This window comes from Somniosus microcephalus, unplaced genomic scaffold (assembly GCF_052327205.1).
Source record: "Somniosus microcephalus isolate GS21.2 unplaced genomic scaffold, FLI_Smic_1.0 unresolved_chr4, whole genome shotgun sequence".
Lineage (NCBI taxonomy): Eukaryota > Metazoa > Chordata > Chondrichthyes > Squaliformes > Somniosidae > Somniosus > Somniosus microcephalus.
Genome location: NW_028225182.1, coordinates 9,491,701 through 9,500,134, shown reverse-complemented (window position 1 = coordinate 9,500,134; position 8,434 = coordinate 9,491,701).

Here is an 8,434-nt window from a genome sequence, read left to right as displayed (position 1 = left end):
GTCGCTCTCACACTCACTCGCTCACACACTATCTCTCTCACACTCACTCTCACACACTGTCTCTCTCAGACACTCTCACACACTGGCTCTCTCAGACTCACTCTCTCACACACTGTCTCTCTCAGATTCACTCTCTCACACACTGTCTCTCAGACTCAATCTCACACTGTCTCTCTCAGACTCACTCTCACACACACTGTCTCTCTCAGACTCACTCTCTAACACACTGTCTCTCTCAGACTCACTCTCTCACACACTGTCTCTCTCAGACTCACTCTCTCACACACTGTCTCTCAGACTCATTCTCACACACTGTCTCTCTCAGACTCACTCTCACACACACTGTCTCTCTCAGACTCACTCTCTCACACACTGTCTCTCAGACTCACTCTCACACACTCTCTCTCTCAGACTCACTCTCTCACACACTGTCGCTCTCAGACTCACTCTCTGACACACTGTCTCTCTCAGACTCACTCTCTCACACACTGTCTCTCTCTGACTCTCTCACACTCACTCTCTCACACACGGGCTCTCTCAGACTCTCTCTCACACACTGTCTCTCTCAGACTCTCTCTCACACACTCTCTCTCAGACTCACTCTCTCACACACTGTCTCTCTCAGACACACTCTCACACACACTGTCTCTCTCAGACTCACTCTCTCACACACTGTCTCTCTCAGACTCACTCTCTCACACACTGTCTCTCTCAGACTCACTCTCTCACACACTGTCTCAGACTCATTCTCACACACTGTCTCTCTCAGACTCACTCTCACACACACTGTCTCTCTCAGACTCACTCTCTCACACACTGTCTCTCAGACTCACTCTCACACACTGTCTCTCTCAGACTCACTCTCTCACACACTGTCTCTCTCAGACTCACTCTCTCACACACTGTCTCTCTCTGACTCACTCTCTCACACTCACTCTCTCACACACGGGCTCTCTCGGACTCTCTCTCACACTGTCTCTCTCAGACTCTCACACACTCTCTCTCAGACTCACTCTCTCACACACTGTCGCTCTCAGACTCACTCTCTGACACACTGTCTCTCTCAGACTCACTCTCTCACACACTGTCTCTCTCAGACTCACTCTCTCACACTCACTCTCTCACACACGGGCTCTCTCAGACCCTCTCTCACACACTGTCTCTCTCAGACACTCTCACACACTGGCTCTCTCAGACTCACTCTCTCACACACTGTCTCTCTCAGACTCACTCTCTCACACTGTCTCTCTCAGACTCACTCTCTCACACACTGTCTCTCAGACTCACTCTCACACACTGTCTCTCTCAGACTCACTCTCTCTCACACACTCTCTCTCACACACTGTCTCTCTCAGACTCACTCTCTGACACACTGTCTCTCTCAGACTCACTCTCTCACACACTGTCTCTCTCAGACTCTCTCACACTCACTCTCTCACACACGGGCTCTCTCAGACTCTCTCTCACACACTGTCTCTCTCAGACTCACTCTCTCACACAATGTCTCTCTCAGACGCTCTCTCCCACACTGTTTCTCTCAGAATCACTCTCTCACACACTGTCTCTCTCAGACTCACTCTCTCACACACGGGCTCTCTCAGACTCACTCTCACACACTGTCTCTCTCAGACTCACTCTCACACACAGTGTCTCTCTCAGACTCACTCTCACACACACTGTCTCTCTCACACATTGCCTCTCTCAGACTCTCTCTCTCAGAAACTCTCTCTCAGACTCTCTCTCTGACTCTCTCTCACACACACACTCTCTCTCAGATTCACTCTCTCACACACTGTCTCTCTCTGACACACTCTCTGACACACTGTCTCTCTCAGACTCACTCTCTCACACACTGTCTCTCTCAGACTCACTCTCTCACACACTGTCTCTCTCAGACTCACTCTCCCAAACTGTCTCTCTCAGACTCACTCTCTCACACACTGTCTCTCTCAGACTCTCTCTCCCACACTGTCTCTCTCAGACTCACTCTCTCACACACTGTCTCTGAGTCACTCTCTCACACTGTCTCTCTCAGATTCACTCTCTCACACACACTGTCTCTCTCAGATTCACTCTCTCACACACTGTCTCTCTCTGACACACACTCTCACACACAGTCTCTCTCAGACTCACTCTCAGACACGGTCTATCTGAGACTCACTCTCTCACACACTGTCTCTCTCGGACTAACTCTCACACATTGTCTCTCTCACACATTGCCTCTTTCAGACTCAATTCAATTCAATTCAATTCAAATCGCTTTATTGGCATGACAAGGTACATCTTATGTTGCCAAAGCATCGAAAAACATTGATGGTTGAACACATAAACGCAGATCTATCCATACAGTGTATAAACAGATATATCCCTGAGTGTATAAATATACATTCGTATAATTTGTATATCCTCTTTTCTTAGATTTAATGGTTGTCCCTCTGTTTATGGCAAGCTGTAACATAGTGTGCCGCTAAGGTTACACAATTTCTCCGTTCCCCTAGTAGGTATGGGAGTTTTTGGTCGTCATTCAAATTTCTGAATTCAGGGCATATTTGTGAGAATTTTTGGTAGAAATTCTCCTTGATGCCCTGATATTTTCCACAAGCTTTGAGGAAGTGCATCTCTGTCTCCACCACTCCCTGACTGCAGTGAGAGCATATCCTGTCCTCTCTTGGCAGCCGGGTCTGTCTGTGTCTGCCTTTTTCGATGGCCAGGCTATGTTCAATAAGTCTGTACATTGTCAAGGTTTTTCTCAGTTTGCTACCCTTTACCGTGGTCAGGTATTCAGCCATGTTGTATTGTCTGTTTAGGGCCAAATAGCAATCGAGTTTGTTTTGGGTTTTTGTTGTTTCTGCCCAATATGACAGAAATTTTTCCTTTTGCTTAATGACAATTGTGTTGGGTCGAATTCTCTGTGCTACGATGTCACTGTCCTGGGGCTGGTTATTGTTAGTAGTTACTTCACTGAGTCCCAGGACCAGTTGACTGAGGGTATTCTTCTTTATGGTCCTCTCTTGGCATTTCAGGTCTTCGTAATGATAGCAGTGGGGGTTGCTCATTTTTAGGTGATTCCAAAATTTGGTGGCTCTTTTTTGGATAGTAATTATTAATGGATATTGGCCTAGTTCTGCCCTGCATGCATTGTTTACGGTTTTCCTTTGAGTCCGGAGGATACTTTTACAGAATTCTGCATGAAGGATCTCAATTGGGTGTTTGTCCCATTTTGCAAATTCTTTTTGTGTTAGCGGTCCCCACACCTCACTGCCATCGAGTGCAATTGGTTCAATTACTGATTTAAAAATTCTGAGCCAAATGCTAATTGGGATTTCTATTTGGATAGATTTTTTAATGGCATAGAAAGCCCTTCTTGCTTTCTCTTTCAGTTCATTCACAGCCAGATGAAAATTTCCCATAGAACTGATTTTTAAGCCCAAGTATGTGTAGTGAGTGGATTGTTCAATTTTAGTTGTTCCTAGTGTGAAATTTATTCTGGGTCCCTGATGTCTGGATCTTTGCTGGAACACAAGGACTTTGGTTTTTTGGGAGTTTATTGTCAGGGCCCAGGTCTGACAGAACGACTCTAGCAGACAATCTCTCAGACAATGTTTCTCTCAGACTCACTCTCTCAGACAATGTTTCTCTCAGACTCACTCTCTCACACACTGTCTCTCTCAGACTCACTCTCTCACACACTGTCTCTCTCAGACTCACTCTCTCAGACTCACTCTCTCACACAATGTCTCTCTCAGACTCTCTCTCTCACACACTCTCTCTCTCAGACTCACTCTCTCACACACTGTCTCTCTCATACTCACTCTCTCACACACTGTCTCTCTCAGACTCACTCTCTCACACACTGTCTCTCTCATACTCACTCTCTCACACACTGTCTCTCTCAGACTCTCCCTCACACACTGTCTCTCTCAGACTCACTCTCTCACACACTGTCTCTCTCAGACTCTCTCTCACACACTATCTCTCTCATACTCACTCTCTCACACACTGTCTCTCTCAGACTCACTCTCTCACACACTGTCTCTCTCATACTCACTCTCTCACACACTGTCTCTCTCAGACTCTCTCTCACACACTGTCTCTCTCTGACTCACTCTCTCACACACTGTCTCTCTCCGTCTCACTCTCTCACACACTGTCTCTCAGACTCTCTCTCTTGCACACTGGCTCTCTCAGAGTCACTCTCCCTCACACTGTCTCTCTCCGAGTCACTCTCTCACAGACTGTCCCTCTCCGACTCACTCTCTCACAGACTGTCTCTCTCAGACTCACTCTCACACACACTGTCTCTCAGAGTCACTCTCCCTCACACTGTCTCTCTCAGACTCACTCGCACACAGCCTGTCTCTCTCAGATTCACTCTCCCTCACACTGTCTCTCTCAGACTCACTCTCTCACACACTGTCTCTCTCAGACTCACTCTCACACACTGTCTCTCTCCGACTCACTCTCTCACACACTGTCTCTCTCCGACTCACTCTCTCACAGACTGTCTCTCTCACACTCTGTCTCTCTCACACAATGTCTCTCAGAGTCACTCTCACACACTGTCTCTCTCAGATTCACTCTCTCACACACTGTCTCTCTCAGACTTTCACACAATGTCTCTCTCAGACTCACTCTCTCACACACTGTCTCTCTCAGATTCACACAATCTGTCACACACTGTCTCTCAGAATCTCTCTCACACACACTCTTGCTCAGTCGCACTCTCTCACACACACACTCTCTCAGACTCTCTCTCTCCGACTCACTCTCTCACTGTCTCTCTCAGACTCTCTCTCTCACACACGGTCTCTCTCAAACTCACTCTCTCACACACTGTCTCTCTCAGACTCACTCTCTCACACACTGTCTCTCTCAGACTCACTCTGTCACACAATGTCTCTCTCAGACTCACTCTCACACGGTTTCTCTCAGTCTCACTCTCTCACACACTGTCTCTCTCAGACTCACTCACTCACACACTGTCTCTCTCAGTCTCACTCTCTCACATACGGTCTCTCTCAGACTCACTCTCACACACTGTGTCTCAGACTCTCTCTCTCTCTCTGACTCTCTGTCTGACTCTCTCTCTCTCTGACTCTCTCTGACTCAATCTCTCACACACTGTCTCTCTCAGACTCTCTCTCCCGCACTGTCTCTCTCAGACTCTCTCTCACACACTGTCTCTCTCAGACTCTCTCTCCCGCACTGTCTCTCTCTGACTCAATCTCTCACACACTGTCTCTCTCTGACTCACTCTCTCACACACTCTCTCTCTCAGACTCACTCTCACACACTGTCTCTCTCAGACTCACTCACTCTCACACAGTCTCTCTCAGACTCACTCTCACACACTGTCTCTCTCAGACTCACTCACTCTCACACAGTCTCTCTCAGACTCACTCTCACACACTGTCTCTCTCAGACTCACTCTCACACACTGTCTCTCTCAGACTCACTCTCTCACACACTCTCTCAGACTCACTCTCACACACTGTCTCTCTCTGACACACACTCTCACACACTGTCTCTCTCAGACTCACTCTCTCACACACTCTCTCTCAGATTCACTCTCTCTCAGATTCACTCTCTCACACACTGTCTCTCTCTGACACACTCTCTCACACACTCTCTCTCTCTCAGACTCACTCTCTCACACACTCTCTCTCTCTCAGACTCACTCTCTCACACACTGTCTCTCTCAGACTCACTCTCTCACACACTGTCTGCCTCAGACTCACTCTCTCTCACACTGTCTCTCTCAGACTCACTTTCTCACACACTGTCTCTCTCAGACTCTCTCTCACACACAGTCTCCCTCAGACTCACTCTCTCACACCCTGTCTCTCTCAGACTCACATTCTCACACACTGTCTCTCTCAGACTCAGTCTCTCACACACTGTCTCTCTCAGACTCACTCTCTCACACACTCTCTCTCTCTCAGACTCACTCTCTCACACACTGTCTATCTGAGACTCACTCTCACACTCTATCTCTCTCAGACTCACTCTCTCACACACTGTCTGCCTCAGACTCACTCTCTCTCACACTGTCTCTCTCAGACTCACTTTCTCACACACTGTCTCTCTCAGACTCACTCTCTCACACACTGTCTCTCTCAGACTCACTCTCTCAAACACTGTCTCTCTCAGACTCACTCTCTCACACCCTGTCTCTCTCAGACTCGCTCTCTCACACACTGTCTCTCAGACTCACTCTCTCACACACTCCCTCAGACTCACTCTCTCACACACTGTCTCTCTCAGACTCAGTCTCTCACACCCTGTCTCTCTCAGACTCACTTTCTCACACACTGTCTCTCTCAGACTCACTCTCTCACACACTGTCTCTCTCAGACTCACTCTCTCACACACTCCCTCAGACTCACTCTCTCACACACTGTCTCTCTCAGACTCAGTCTCTCACACCCTGTCTCTCTCAGACTCACTCTCTCTCACACTGTCTCTCTCAGACTCGCTTTCTCACACACTGTCTCTCTCAGACTCACTTTCTCACACACTGTCTCTCTCAGACTCACTCTCTCACACCCTGTCTCTCTCAGACTCGCTCTCTCACACACTGTCTCTCAGACTCACTCTCTCACACACTCTCTCAGACTCACTCTCTCACACACTGTCTCTCTCAGACTCACTCTCTCACACCCTGTCTCTCAGACTCACTCTCTCACACACTCCCTCAGACTCACTCTCTCACACACTGTCTCTCTCAGACTCATTCTCTCACACACTGTCTCTCTCAGACTCACTCTCACACACTGTCTCTCTCAGACTCACTTTCTCACACACTGTCTCTCTCAGACTCAGTCTCTCACACACTGTCTCTCTCAGACTCACTCTCTCACACACTGCCTCTCTCAGACTCACTCACTCACACACTGTCTCTCTCAGACTCACTCTCTCACAGACTGTGTCCCTCAGACCCACTCTCTCACACACTGTCTCTCTGACTCACTCTCTCACACACTGTCTCTCTGAGTCTCTCGCTCTCACACTGTCTCTCTCTGGCTCACTCTCTCATACAATGTCTCTTTCTGACTCACTCTCTCACACACATCGAGACATGGAAACATAGAAGATAGGAGCAGGAGTAGGCCATTCGGCCCCTCGAGCCTGCTCTGCCATTCAATGAGATCATGGCTGATCATCCAAATTCAGTATCCTGTCCCTGTCCTCTCCCCATATCCCTTGATCCCTTTAGCCTTAAGAAATATATCCAACTCCTTCTTGAATATATTTAATGAATGGGCCTCCACTGCCTTCTGTGGTAGAGAATTCCACAGGTTCACCACTCTCTGGGTGAAGAAATTCCTCCTCATCTCAGTCCTACATGGCTTACCCCTTATCCTTAGACTGTGACCCCTGGTTCTGGACTCCTTGGCCATCGGGAACATCCTTCCTGCATATAGTCTGTCCAGTCCTGTTAGAATTTTATATGTTTCAATGAGATCCCCTCTCGTTCTTCTAAATTGCAGCGAATATAAGCCCAATCGACCCAATCTCTCCTCATACATAATTCCTGCCATCCCAGGTATCAACTTGGTGAATCTTCACTGCACTCCCTCCATGGCAAGAACATCCTTCCTCAGATAAGGCGACCAAAACTGCACACAGTACTCAAGGTGAGGTCTCACCAAGGCCCGGTACAACTGCAGCAAGACATCCTTGTTCCTGTACTCGAATCCTCTCACTACGAAGGCCAACATACCATTTACCTTCTTAACCGCATGCTTCACCTGCATGCTTACCTTCAGCGGCTGGTGCACAAGGACACCCAGGTCTCGTTGCACTTCCCCTTCTCCCAATCTATTGCCATTAAGATAATTATCTGCCTTCCTGTTTTTGCCACCAAAGTGGATAACCTCATTTTTATCCACATTGTACTGCATCTGCCATGCTTCTGCCCAATCACCCAACCTGTCCAAATCATACTGGAGATTCTCGGCATCCTCCTCACAGCACACATGCCCACCCAGCTTTCTGTCGTCTGCAAACTTGGAGATATTACATCTAGTTCCCTAGTCTAGCTCATTTATATATACTGTGAATAGCTGGTCTCTCACGCTCTCTCTTGGACTCACTCTCTCACACACTGTCTCTCTCAGACTCACTCTCACACACTGTCTCTCTCAGACTCACTCTCTCACACACTGTCTCTCTCAGTCTCACTCTCTCAAATACTGTCTCTCTCAGACTCACTCTCTCACACTGTCTCTCTCAGACTCATTCTCTCACACACTGTCTCTCTCAGACTCTCTCTCTCTCGCACAGTCTCTCTCACACTCACTCTCTCACACACTGTCTCTCTCAGACTCTCTCTCACACACAGTCTCTCTCCGACTCACTCTCTCACACACTGTCTCTCTCAGACTCACTCTCTCACAGACTGTCTCTCTCCGACTCACTCTCTCACAGACTG